The 13,970-nt window shown below is 46.8% G+C and overlaps 1 protein-coding gene across 50 annotated transcripts in view; it reads right to left on the minus strand.

Annotated features, from left to right (window-relative positions):
- The window catches only part of LOC8025394 (calcium/calmodulin-dependent protein kinase type II delta chain), a 183,738-nt gene that overhangs the window by 54,364 nt on the left and 115,404 nt on the right, over positions 1–13,970 (minus strand). The gene's annotated exons all lie outside the window — the stretch shown is intronic.

Consider the following 13,970-nt stretch of genomic DNA (forward strand, 5'->3'; position numbering starts at 1 on the left):
GCCGCAACTGTGCCTTCTATGGAGCTCTTAAATGTCGAAGCGCCATCGAGGGCGGCACTCTCGATCTGGAGAAGCGAAAGTGCACCTGAAGATAGTCCGCTGTATACAATCTGTCCATACGAGATTCATCAACCCAAGCTATCTTCAGTTAGCGTTGCTCTTGAGTATACATACACAGCGCGACACAGTTTGCATGGACAAGCGACCGCCAGTTCATCCTCTTTTGTCACGTGTTTCTTTCATATGATATTACGGGATATAGGTCGTATAAAAAATATATTTTTTAAACATCTACTTATTTTTTTTAGCACACTCCTTAATTATGGCTCCTATGCACTGGTTGTAGCGTCCCAGTTCCAGCGCCACCCGCCAGAATACCCAGACAATAATAATCCGGAGTGACAGCGCCTTTCGAGTCCTACTCACTAGTCGATTCCCTGAGGGGGAGGAAGGAAAACTTACGAGCGGACATCGCGAATAATCTCGTCCGAGAAAGCTACGACTGACAGCCGGAGGAGAGCGGGGGGCAGAGGGCGCTGTGTTCAGAACCGCCGACCACGAAGTGCCGCCTGCCCCGGGTCAGAACCGCCTGCCCCGGGTCCAGACAGTGCCGCCTGCCCCGGGTCAACCAACGACTACAAAACGGGCTAAAAAATAAATAAAAAAAGACTGTTTTTGCAGTGTTTTGCCGCAGACTACGTCGAAATACGACAGCATTTCACATTTCTTCTATGGAGGCCATATATTCCTCCGATTAAATTGAGACGAAGCTCGTTCCCTTACTCAGCCCTTGGTCGTAAAAGAACTAACCCGCCTTATACATGGTTAAAGTCCGCGAGCAACGTGAGGAAACTGTAGAAGAATACATGATCTGTATTCTTCTACAGCTTCTTCGCGTTGCTCGCTGACTTTAACCATGTATAATGCTTACCAACTAGCCCAGTTCACCATTCTTTTATAGCCCACCTTATTTGTTCTCTGCCGCTAGTCAAACGCTGTTCTCTCTTTTCGTGCGTCTCATTGGCACGACGATCACGACGATCACGCCGAGCCCCGCCGGGCTGCCACTTCAGTAATGTCCCTTCCAGTCCGCTCCTTCTTTAGACGCATCGTTGAATGACCAGAGCACACTTCCAGCAAGCTTATATCATATACGATGGTAGAATGGATGGTTGGATGGTATTGGCTATACCTTTTGAGTCAGGTAGTTGTTTTCGCCACCTATAGCCTAAAAACATTTGCATCCATTGCATTGAATCTCGGTATAAATTTCGTATCTCGTTCAATCATCTACCACAGCAATTTTCTGCATGATTACGCTTCTCTAGACCTTCCACTCAAATGTTCGAACTTCCACTTTGTAAAAGGTTAAAAAGCGCAAAAGAGACGAAGACAAGTATAGAAAACAAGAATGACCTGTGCAAAGGCGCTGTAGAACAGGGCTTTTTAAACTTTTCCTCGTCTCTTTTACCCTTTTTGACCTGTTATACCATGATGACCCAACAAACCCAAACCAAATTTCTCCAAATCACGATTGCAATCCTTTGTTCCGCTGTTCTTCCATCTTCGCCAGCAAAGCCCAGCGCTCTCGTCAAATCCGCTACCCCTTTAGGGAGGGCAGGGCACAGCCTCGAGCACTTCAAAACCACATGTTTGAGCGTCTCCCTGTCACTATAGCACATGGTACATGCTATCACATTCAATTATTCATGCACTTACGATGTTGTTTTTTTTTTGTTTTTTGTTTTTTCTTCTTTGAAGTATGGTGCCTGGAGCGAGTGCAGCCCCATGATACGGCCGATATTGGGAAGGAGATCCAACCGCCGAGCCCCTAGGAGCTAAGTCGAGAACTACACCGATGGAGACAATAACGGAGAAGGATGAAGAAAAGAATCCAGTGCACGTGCCTGTCGCGTTCCGGCCACAAAGACGCGTTTCAAGCAACGTGCTCGGAAGTACCCAGATCGCTATATTCCGTTACCGCCGGAGCGAGATCTCACTCGGCGCGGTCCGTCTTCGCAACTGCAACGTCGTGCATCTCGGCCCCTTCCTTTCTGTTTCACATTTCGGCCGCCAGGTCGCGCCAGTTTTTGCTGCACGCTTGGATAGGTTGCATAGGTCCCCGCTTCCCTCCTTCGCGTATTTGCCGCTAGGTAACGGCACCTACTCTGGAATGGTGATTATCGTAAAGCGAAACGGTTGCCAGGGTGTTCGAGATGTCACTAAGACTCCAGCGCCGGTGCGCACATTCGGTATGGTGGAACAGTGACCAGGATCCAATGCCTTTAGTCTATCCCACAAGTTGTCTTCAGCATTGAAAAAGGCGGAGCTGCGAAAGCGATGTATAGTTCTCGAAAGCGCTTTCTGTGCTCGAGTGCTCGCATGTATACACGAAACAGTGTGTATACTCCGTTCAACCTTCAGCTGAGTCTACAGCCAAAGCTACAAGCGCGAGTTAGCCCGCGCTCCTGGGTTAGAGACGTTAATTTCTAGCGCGAGTGCTCGTTCTGCGGAAGAACGCTTCAAAACAGCGACCTCGAGCTCTCCTGATTGTGGCATTGGCTGCAGTCTCAGCTAAAGGGTGAACAGAGTATAGACCTTTTTCGCATAACCTCAAATCAGCCAGTAACTGACGTACCCTCGACCTGGTGCATTTTTGGAGTGCTCGCTGACACAGGGTATGCAACTGCCAAGGGTATGGGCGAAAAGGCTTAAAAACGGACGTCGCGCATGAGTTAGTTCCGAGTGCTCCTTTTTACTGTGCTGCAATTTCCGAAAATCTACGGTTGTCTGGCTACCACTGCATATTCGATGGATAAATAATTTTAAAAAGCATAAGAGCAATAGCAGCAAGTGTGCCATGAGCACAAGAAGCTGCAGCGCGAGTGTGGCTGCAATGTTATCGGGCTTCGCATTTTTCCCAAGAATCCTTATTTATAAAGTCTGTCGATTGCGAGCTTGAATCGCGAGAGATTCGTATCAGAATCAACGTCACGTTTAAGCTCACGACCACTTCGTGTACGACAAGAGGACCGATTTTAATTCGCTGTGCAGGTGGTCCAACTAGGTTATCACTGTAAGCCCCATCGTATGTGAAAGGTATGAAAAAGTCTACATGCCACCACTCAAGATGGAGCTATCAAATGTCGAGAGCTTACCTGCATAGACTACATTAAACTGCTCATGTATACTTCGCTGTGGAAACTCAAACAAAACACCCCACCGTCTTCGTCCTCGTTCTCTCGAGGAGGCAAGGTGATGGCTAGTGATGGCCTGTGAGTAGCCAGCTGGATTCAACCGGACAAGCTCCAACCAAGTTATTGCAGCCCACCATAGCCAAGTCTAGCCAAGTTCCCCCCATACCCACACCGTTGCCTACCCAGATAGCTGTGCTCCCAGAACTAGCCGGTATTTCTATTTCTTTTTCTAAGCTGCTAGACGGCGGCGTCGGCGCCGCAATTCTCAAGATGGCGGCGCCGTTAAAGAAAAGGTCTATAGATCCCCCTTTCCCAAAAAAAGAGCGCGTGGTCGCTGCCATCTTGAGTGTTCGTGCACATGGCGCGTGCTTTCCTCGCTTTCCGAAGCGACGAACACGCACGTACTGGGCTGTGAATATCGCACGATGGACTGTGATTTTGTAAACATTGGAAAGATGTACAGGGTCGCTCTGCCGGGCCCGTGCCTTTAATGGCACTGAAGGCATGTAAGACACAGTATGCTGCATGGTAGAAACTGAGGGAGATGAGACGAGGGCGCGCGGGGACTTCAGAGGGCCGAGCTTTTGGGTGGAATGATTTAGGAATGGTCAGCGGGTAGACGACAAGCCAGCAGCCTTCGCTTCCACTGCACTCGCGGAACGCGTTCAACGAGTGCACTGGAGACGAAGGCAGCTGGCTTCGAGTCTATTCACTAATAATTTCGACCACTGCAGAGCTCGATGTTCTGACGTCTCCTCTTCACCCTCAGCCCGCATAATTACGGTGGCTTTTAATATCGCCTTCCAAGATCAATCGCCGCAACAGATGGTATGGACTAGAAAGGAGTCGCCCAATTATATTCCACGAGTTACCTGGTCTCGGATAAATGCTAATTTGATCGGAGGAAAGAAATGAAGAGTTGAACAGAGAGACACGAAACACATAATAAAATAAAATAAACGGACACAGCAGTGCAGTTTCTAAGAGCACACACGCACACACCGCCCGTACTGTTAAATGTGCCTGAGCAGAAAATCGACATGAATTATCGAGCGTAACTATATGGTCGACGTTACAGCAAGTTGGCTGCGCCTTTGCAAAGTACGGGCACTCGCCAAGCGTCGCTTTCCCTTCGTTTCGTCCCCTACGCGGGAGTCACCGATTTTCCCCCATCCCAAAAGGGTCTCGGTCCGATGACCAAAAACTCGAACCGTGAGTCACTGACGGCGCGCGCTTACGCTCCGAGCGGGGAAACCCGAGTCATCAGCCGATTCTCTAATATACCTCCACTTCCTTCCAGACAGGACAGAACGACCGACACGCCGCCACACTCTCCAAAAACAGCCCGCACTTTTTCTCCCCTCTCCCGGCGTAGGAAGGGTGTACACCTGTTCCGACGAGGCGTCGTCAAAAAGGGCTCCCCCTTGCTCAGCGCGGCGGGAGCCAAAAGCTTTCGATCTTCTGATCGAAGACGGGCTATTAAGGGCCAGCTCCAAATGGGCGGCGAAAACAGGCGGCCTCGAACAAGAAGGAGAGCCGCCATCGATTTCCGGCGGGCGCCTGGTGCTGGCTGCGGACGGGACAGACAAGTCCAAGGAGTTGGCCGTCTCTCCCCTCGACCGTCCTCCCTCGCAGTGTATACGGATGCCGCTGCGACAGCAACTGAACACCGGGGCTCGGGCCGGAGCTTCGACTCGTGACGAACAAGAGGATAATGCGGCACTCTTCCTATTCCTTCTTGATCCGCTGAGGAAAAAAAAAATGCTAAGAAACTAACGAGTGGAGAAATAAAGGGACTCGCTTTTCAAGAAGGGAGGACGGAGAAACTTGGGTGTTGTTCGCTTCTTGCCCGCTCTTATCCAGTCACGCTCCGTTTGCGAGGCAAACAGGACCGATATCGACATGCCACGTCTCGTTGCGCAAACATCGAAACCGACGTTTGCCTTTCCCCCAAGACGAAGGGGAAGACGACGAGCGGTTTGTCGATATTTCGTGCGAGTGTTTTGTGTACCCACGACAAGTTTGTCTTTACACTTTTGTAACGGTTCACTCTGCCGCATATAGGGTATGAAAAGAAGCGGTGGAACGAGGCTCCGCTTGGGCTTCGTTTTCGCGTACTCTAGGTGACGGCTTCAGTCTGCGAGACGGATAAAAGCAAAGAGCGAGAATCAATAAAGGAAGGGGGAACAGACACTGGTGCGGCGCAAATGGGGCTCCGCAGTTCAATGCAGACTTGCACCGTACGCATTGCAAGTAATCCAATTACTTGTAACCGATTACTTTTTGGAGTAATTTTGTAATCAGTTGATTACTTTTATTATGCAGTAATCACAAGAGTAATCTGATTACTTTTTGAAGTAATAAAAATTACTTCTAACCGTTAGTGAAAACCCGATGCCAGAGCTCGGGTTTTCTGTCCAAAGATCCGTGACTTCAGACACGCCAAGGACGTGAGGCGTCAAAAATGGGTGGGGTGGGGTGGGGGGGGGGGGGGGGGTGGAGGGGGGAGAGACGTGTAAACAGAACAGCCATCCGTCGAAGTACCCTCATTCCACGATGACCACCATCGAGGGTGGTGCTCGCAAACTGGAACAGACACCCTGGGTGCATTGGGGAAGTAGCACGAGCACCTACCTACACGCAACAAAAGAAAGCCCTACACATACTAATAAGTGTGTGGTGTGTATGTTTATACAGCCGAGAGTTAACCTCAGTGGGCGTCTGATGAGATGAGAAATTTAGCCAGTGCAGTACCACTGCCAGTCTTTAACGTGCATCAAGCTGTAGTGACACACGACCGCACGCCGGTATACGGTGTTCCTTTCCAGACCGAAACGGGCAGGGGTGGGGATGGAACCCAGGATCCCAGAATTCTGCAGCGCGAGCATTCGCTCCACACGCTTCGAGCTGTGGCGCGTCAACATCACACGGCTACCGATCCCCCTCCTACACACATATACTTTGTTTCACACCTAACCCAGCGATCCTGGGTTCAATCCCCCACCCCTGCCCGTTTCGATAATCTAGGAGAGCACTGAACGGTGCGCCTATGTGCATCACCACGGCGTGATGCGCAAAAAGACCCCTGGCTAGCGGTCGTACTGCACCGACTAAATTTCCCAGCAATAGCGGAAACGGACGGCCGTTGGGAATAATTTCCCTCTGTCCAAACTTCCGTAAAACAAATTAGTTTACTGTCAAAACTCCAATTAGTTACTGTCAGAACTCGCGGGCGAAAACATGTGACTTGAACGGCAAATGCCAACGCAAGATACAAGTCCCAGGCTAGCCCCAATTATTCGTTAACGTATCCCCTTCTCGATGGAATATTTTCGCCGTTATGAGTTAACATTTTTTTTTTTTTTACGTTTTTAGCAAAAAATGTTTAGGCTCCTGTACCACGCATCTCGTCTCTCCTGACGACTGCGTTTAATTTCGCTTCGTCACACACCGGTAGCAAAAATTAAACAAAGAAAAATCCGCTCAAATAAAGAGAGATCGAAAGAGCGAGAGCGTGATGGACCACCGAACCATATTATTTGTTCCACATTTGCAAACGATAAGACCCGAGGACCCGGTAGTCGCGGCGCCAAAAAGATTCCTCCATTAAACAAAAATGACTCAAGAAGTCGCGTCCATTCAGTGTCGGCGCGTACGCCCCAATCCCAGATCACACGGGCGGACCCGGAACCCAGCGCCCCCAAAAAGCTCCGCAAAAAAGAAGAGACCCGAAAAGGCGACGATCCCCCCAGGGGTAGGGATTTCGCGCTAGCCTCAAAGCACACGCGTGCCCCGAATGTATATAGGCAATCCGATCCGTTCATCTGGCCGATTCCGAGCGCATATATTTACGGAGGCAGCGGGGGGGTCGACACACGAGGCTCGCAGCTCGCATCGCTCCCGACGACTGCATCCAACGGCTTGCCCCGAATGGACCCCGGGGCCAGGACCCCGAGCGGAGAAGGAAAGAGAGCGCATAGCCGGTCGCCGATCCCACGGCCCTCATTTATTCCGCGAGTTCGGATCGGTCGTCGGGCTTCGCGGAGTCAGACTCGTCGGCACGCTGCGCTTGCACGCTGCCTCGCCGAAAGCGCCTCGCACGCGGGTGGAAGTGGCGGGAGGATGGGGATGTGTTGTTGTTGAAGCGTCCGGTTTTGATGCTGCAATATCTCCCCCTCTCTCTCTCTTTCCTCGTTCCATTTACATTCCTCTAATTCTTGCTTCCCGATTTCGTCTTTTGATCTGCTCGGGTAATAGTCCGGCACATGGAGCCGCAGCCGGAACAGCCGTTGTTGTCGGTACTTTCATATAAAAGAAGATACTGCGAGCCATTCTCGAAGTTGAAAATTTTTAAACATTTCCTCACATAATTTTGTAATCCGAGATTTCGTTCAACGATATTTACAAAGCGCAACAAATTCGTCGGTACTTCCAAACGCATAGAAAAAAAAAAAATGCGAACGAAATTTTATTAGTTTGAGAATTTTCCAGATAAGTGTAAGGACTCCCAGCCAGCGAGTTAGTTGCAAACACCAAGGGTCGGACTGCTCGATATGAAATCAGCCAGTGTTAGCTAGGTCAGACTCGAGAAAAAGCGTAGTTAAGACTGGAGCCTGGCAAGTATCCCAACCTAATTCTTAATGTTTTCTTTTTTTCTTTCTGGGTTTGAGAGGAGAGGGAGATTAATCTTACATAAGAGCCAGAATACGCCGAGTCCTGTCCTGTTGTCCCTTCGTTTTCGTCCTTGTTGTTTTGGAGTATTACACCATGATGCAAAACCATCTAGCCCAACTAGCCATCCTTAGACAATTTCATTTCAAGCGAGCTTGTCCAGAAGTCGTTTAATAGCTTTTTCGTTTCCTTGGGAACGAGTAGTAAGCAATTTCCATTTCTGCGATATAATATATATCGACGCCATGTTGTCCTCGGCCGTTGCCATTGGCGCTACAAAAGTTTAATATCCGTCTGCTTCCAGTCTTTTTTTTTTTCCCCGCTCTTTATCTTAACCGTTTTTTTTTTTTTTTTTTTTTTTTTCAAATCAGGTTTAAGCGCCTTCGCAACAAGAAAAAACAAATAAAAAAATATTAGTAAAAAAAAAAAAGAAGCGAACAGACGTATGAAATTCTAAGCCGTCTCGACAATAAAAGCATCTCTCCTTAGAAACAAAAAAAAAAAAAGAGGGAAAACTGGAAGAAAGCATTTCCATTCGCACGGCGAACGGCGTGCTTCCATATTGACGAAGAACTTCCAATTCCCTCGTGGTACGCTTCAATATTTCATCGCCAGTCCCAAACGATTGCTTCTTTCGCGCCTCAACGCACGAACAGAGGCTCCGAAGGCACTCGACGACCGACTCTTCCACACACAGCCACGCGAGCGTTCACAAATCTAGTAAAAAAACTGCAAAAGAAATAAGAAAAAAGAAAAAAAGACGGCAAAGGAACGTGACACAATCCCCTACAAAGTGTACCTGTTTTGGGAAACATGCTAGTCGACGCGTTGCCACCACGACCCGCACCTTGTGTGCCATCCATTCGGAGTGTACCCGCGAGATACCCGAGATGGGGAAGCGTGAGGAAGGCGCGGGCACGGCCTCGCTTCATTATGGATTCGGGCAGACCAGCGGGCTAACTGCGCGTCCGGGGACCTCCTGAATGCTGCATGGGCCGCGCCCCGCCCAGCGAGGGCAGTGATTAAGATAAAGTCCGACAGTCTGTAGCTCTCCGTGCTCCAAGGAGGCATGTCACAACACGAGAAGACGGACTCCCCTCTACGAGTTTCACCTTATATACTGGACCGCTGTGGACGCTATCATCTGCTATCCCAGCCAATGCAGCGCTGCAAATGCAGTACGTGACTATGTGTACCGACGGTCGCCATGACATGCGGCATTTGATATAGTCGGTGACAGGTTAAATAAGCCCCCTCGCACCTCTCTCCCCTTTGGCACAGAAGCTTCCACTATTAGGCTATAGGCTTTGATGAATCACAGCACCCTCAGCGGTCCATCGTGAGCTGGAACAGAGGCCACTGTGCTTGCTTGCTCCGAGGGTTGTGCAAGGGTGCGTTGGCCGCGACTGAGAGTCCGTTGCGTAACTTCCTGGCCGTTTGCGATGCAGTGTGGTGCAGACGCGGGAAGGTCGCGGTGCCCTTGCACACGCATTGCGTCACCGCGTCACGGCCAACTGGAAACAGTGTGCCTCGGGCACGGGGCGGACGAAACCCCCGAGTGACTGACAGAAAAATCACTATACCGGTGGTCGCATAAACTCGCAAAAATAATTGTTGCCTTTTTTTTTTTTTTTTTTTACATAGAATGTGTTTATTAGCCGAATTCTACGAGGAAACCGTCACGAAAAACTGTCACCTCAATTTTCCCGCTAAATGTAGCGAGGGAATTGACCTTATGTGACCACGTCATGTTACCTCGAGTCACGTGACGTCGATTTCCGCAAGGAGGTATAGATAGCGCTCCCCGTGGTTGTCAGCACGATCAAGCTCGATTAATTTTTTGTGGTTGCGTGGATTTTGCATTCGATGTGACGTCGATTTCCCCGTGGAGGTAGATAGAGCTCCCCGTGGTTGTCAGCACGATCAAGCTCTGCATTCGATGTTTCCGCAGCCGGGATATACAACAGCACCACTTATTGTGATGGAATGCCGGGAGAGTGGCACACACGCGGATTGGACAGTCGCGTCTAAACTATTGTGCCGGGCAGTTAGCATTAAGAACGCGCATGGATAGCTTTGATCGGTGTTCAGCGCACGGGCGCCCAGACCTAACGGTGGGATTTTACTTGGGCTCGAACTCGCGTGCTTGTTTCCTTCTTCAGGGTGTTTCCACATCACGTACACAGGTAAACCGGGTCTTTTTTATGTAAAAAATATATGTGAAAGCCATATTCTTTGGAGAAGCATTCAGCTATATTTAAACGTTGTAGCTAATTTTTTCCGCACATATGAAATGTCGAAGCTCGAGGTGTGGTCATCGCAAAGATTTCAATCTGTCATTGGCACAGCCGTCAATTTCACACCGAAGCATGTACGAACTAATAATGTTTCCTACTTCTTTTATTAAACGTTTACAGCATATAATCAGAATATTAAAAACTACAAAAAAATACATCTTCGCAAAAAAAAAAAAAAAGAAAAGCGACAAAACATGTCAGGTAAACACGTTTTACAGACACATTCCCAAATTATTTACCAACAAACTACTTCACATAAAATATCGCAAAATATATTAGAATTAGCATCTTTAAATGCATATTACGAACATATAAAAAGATAAGATTAGCCATTATTGTAGCTCTGTTATTAATACAGAAACGTAGCTGATTTCTCGAAATGTAACAAAATTGCACGTCCATAAAAATAAATAGAAAACTCGTCTCTTAAATTGTTACTAACCGTTTGCAGTGTCTTGAACTAACTAATTTATCAAAACCTTAAATAAAACTTGACCTCGCAAAATTTTTTTTTTTTTTTTTTTTTTTATATATATAGGGTCTTTGCCGCAGGACGTCGGCTCCATGGGCAAAGGCTATACAGCGCTGTGGTCTATAGCAGGGGGTAGAAAGTTGTGCTGCCCCTGTCTTAAATTTTTATTTGTGTTTCACCGCATTGCCGCCTAAGAAACCACCCCGTTTCCGGAGCGCCATGTCGCGCATATATCTCTAATGTGAGTGGATTGAACAGTTTTAGATTATGCCCACCAGGTTTCAAATTGAAATAATACCTTCAAAATTATTGAATATGAAGTTGATTACTAAAAGTAAGTACAGAATCAACCTAACTATCAGTGTTTTTTTGTGTTTTTTTTATTTGCCCTTTGGCAGAAATTAATAGTACATCAATCTTCTTTTTTCTTTTTTGTAATGCGTATAATTTTCACAGGAACGACTTAAAAAAATTAGTTGCTTAATAACTTTTTTTTTTGGTTCTATTAGCTTAAACCATTTCGCGGCCACATGGAACACGCTTGCTTGCGCTGTTAGCATACTAACTTACGAGGGTAATTTAATTAATGTTTCAATTAGTGAGTTTAGAGGGCATGTTGCATTTGCGAAATTGAAACACAATCTTCATACTGTACGTTTCAATCTCAAAATGACATAAACACGAAACAATTGGGGCACTACGAGCGAAATTATTTCCCTCCTGCAGGCAATTTCAAACCGAAACTAATCAAGAAGAAAGAACAATGACGTTGAACTTGGGATTAAAGAAATATGTCATCTGCGACGCCATAGTTTCTGCCTTTTTCTGCCTTTTCCTTAGGGCAGCTTTTATTTTGTCAATGAAATGACACGCAAGAAGCGCCTTGCGCTGCCAGCCAGAGGAGAAGGAAATGAGGCGGCACAGTGAACTTTGACCGCAAAACGCCAAGATTTACAGGTGCTTTGCAAGCAGCAAAAAGACGTCAAGAGATGTCGCCGTCACTGTAACGCCAACCGGATGCCCACATCACTGTCGACCTTTTTCTCGATTAGTTTCGATTTGAAATAGTCCCCAGAGCTGAAATAATTTAGCCGGAAGTGCCCGATTTTTTTTTTTTTTCAGTAATATTTCTGTGCAATGAAAACATACAGTACGGACTAAATAGAGTTAATTAAATTATACGTGTTAATTAGTAGGCAGTACAAGCAACCTTGTTCCGAACGGCCGGAAAGTCGGGTAAGAGAATAGGAAAATTGAAAAAAAGTCATAAAATAACTTATGGTAATCTTTTTTTCCTAAGGACATGCTTTTCATATAGCACGTATTCTACAGAAGTGTACAAATATGACCCGTACTATCAATGTATGAAGTGACACGGAAACACCCAACAACAAAAGCCTAATAGTTATCAACTACTATCTGTATTCCATTAAAAAAAGTACGTATTAATACTTGGAAATAGTAAGCTGGTTTCTTTGTTGTCGCACAATGTTGGACACCAAGATGTCGGCTCTCCAGACATCATTTCCCTGGTCTCGTTTTCGCGGTGACAGGCCTTCCTCGTGCGCGAACTTAGCGTCTCGCGGTAATGGGCCGAGCATACAGCTGTCAACTGTCGGCAGCAGTGGCGTCCGAAACGCGAAGAAGCGCAAATATCAAGCTAAGCTAGGGACAGCGCGACTTTTTAGACCGAACGATGCAGCAGAACGACAGTACAGCCTTCGTCCGTTCTAGAAAATGTCCCTTTGGAGCCGTCGTCGTGCGGCAAAGCCCTTATAACGAAGACAAGCAAGCTCAATTTTAGCAAAAAATTTGCTGTCGTTTTTTTTTTTTTTTTTACATGTTATTGTTTTGCCGTCACAAGTTAGTTCAAGACACTGCAGATCATTAAGTAAAATCTAACAAAAATATATATACTTGTTAATTTACACATGCAATTTTGCCGCATTTAGAGAAATCAGATACGTTTCTGTGCAATAACGGTTTAGCATATCTTTTTATGTGTTCGTAAAATGCTTTTAAAGATACTCATTTTGATTCATTTAGCGTCATTTTACATGAAGTACTTTGTTGCAAAATAATTTGGTAACGTGTGCCTAGAACGTGTTTACTTGACGTGCTTCGTAGTATGTATGTATGTATATATATATATATATATATATATATATATACATATATATATAGTACACGTAGTAAACCTGTGTAAAACAAGTAGGAAAAATTATTGCTACGTAAATGTTTCGGTGTGAAACTGGCGACTGTGCAAAGTACCCTAGCGAAAGCTTGGCAATGTCCACGCCTCATGCTTAGCAATTTCATGTCTCCGGAAGAAAATTAGCCACGGCGTTCATATACAGCAGAATGATTCTCCCAAGAACATAGCTGTCCGGTGTATTTTTACACAAGTATAAAGGAATACGACCCAAACCATCACTGTACGGTCTGACGTGAAAACACTCTTCAGTTCCTTTCTTATTTCACTTTCGTGAGAAGTAGATTATCGCGGCAGAACAACAGTACCTAGCTCTTCGTTCCGTTTCTTTTTTCTTTTCTTTTCGATAAGACAACGATTTCACTGTTGCTATTTTCAACTGAACGGAAGAGTGTGAACGGATGCAACGCATCCGTTCACACTCTTCTGACCGAGTAGCACCGAGAGAGACCAAACCAAACTTCTTAGGACCGGATGCGCTGCAGCGGAGCTGGTCCTAAAAGATCGCAAGAGGTTTAAGAACCGGTCTGGTCTCTCTCGGTCGTATACTCGGTTGCAAGAGTGTGAACGGCCTTTACCCGCTTTCCCCCTTACAAAAAAAAAAAAAAAATCGTATTGTTTAGGGATATTTGTTTTATGTGCTGGCTCTTCAACAAACGACATGTGCGAGGATACGAATACAAACAGGATGTGTCCGAGGTAATGCCACCTAACAACAGGCGGCCGTGCGATTGCAGTTAGAAACTTCGAATATGGTGCAGCAAACACAAACACAACGTGGCAACAGCACGTGGGAACCAAGCTGGATCAATACTTCAAGATATTCCAGCCTCCTACTCCCTGCCCGGTTTTTCTCTCTTTCTACTTTTTATTTTCGGACCCGAGCGGAGTGAGCATCCACAAGAACCGGACATGTGCCTCTGCCCGATTGTTAGCGTGTAATCTGTTTTCCTGCGTCGTATACCATGATCTATGTCGTTACAGGCTTTCCCAAACCTATTTCATCCGTGTCCGCGTTGCGAAATACGCAGCTCGTAGCTAGATGCTCGACACACGAAGCGCATGTTGTTCAGCGCTCGTGCACCTATACTCCATTTGAATACGCAACGTTGTCAAAGCTA

This window comes from Ixodes scapularis, unplaced genomic scaffold (assembly GCF_016920785.2).
Source record: "Ixodes scapularis isolate PalLabHiFi unplaced genomic scaffold, ASM1692078v2 PGA_scaffold3__209_contigs__length_174095766, whole genome shotgun sequence".
Classification (NCBI taxonomy): Eukaryota; Metazoa; Arthropoda; class Arachnida; order Ixodida; family Ixodidae; genus Ixodes; species Ixodes scapularis.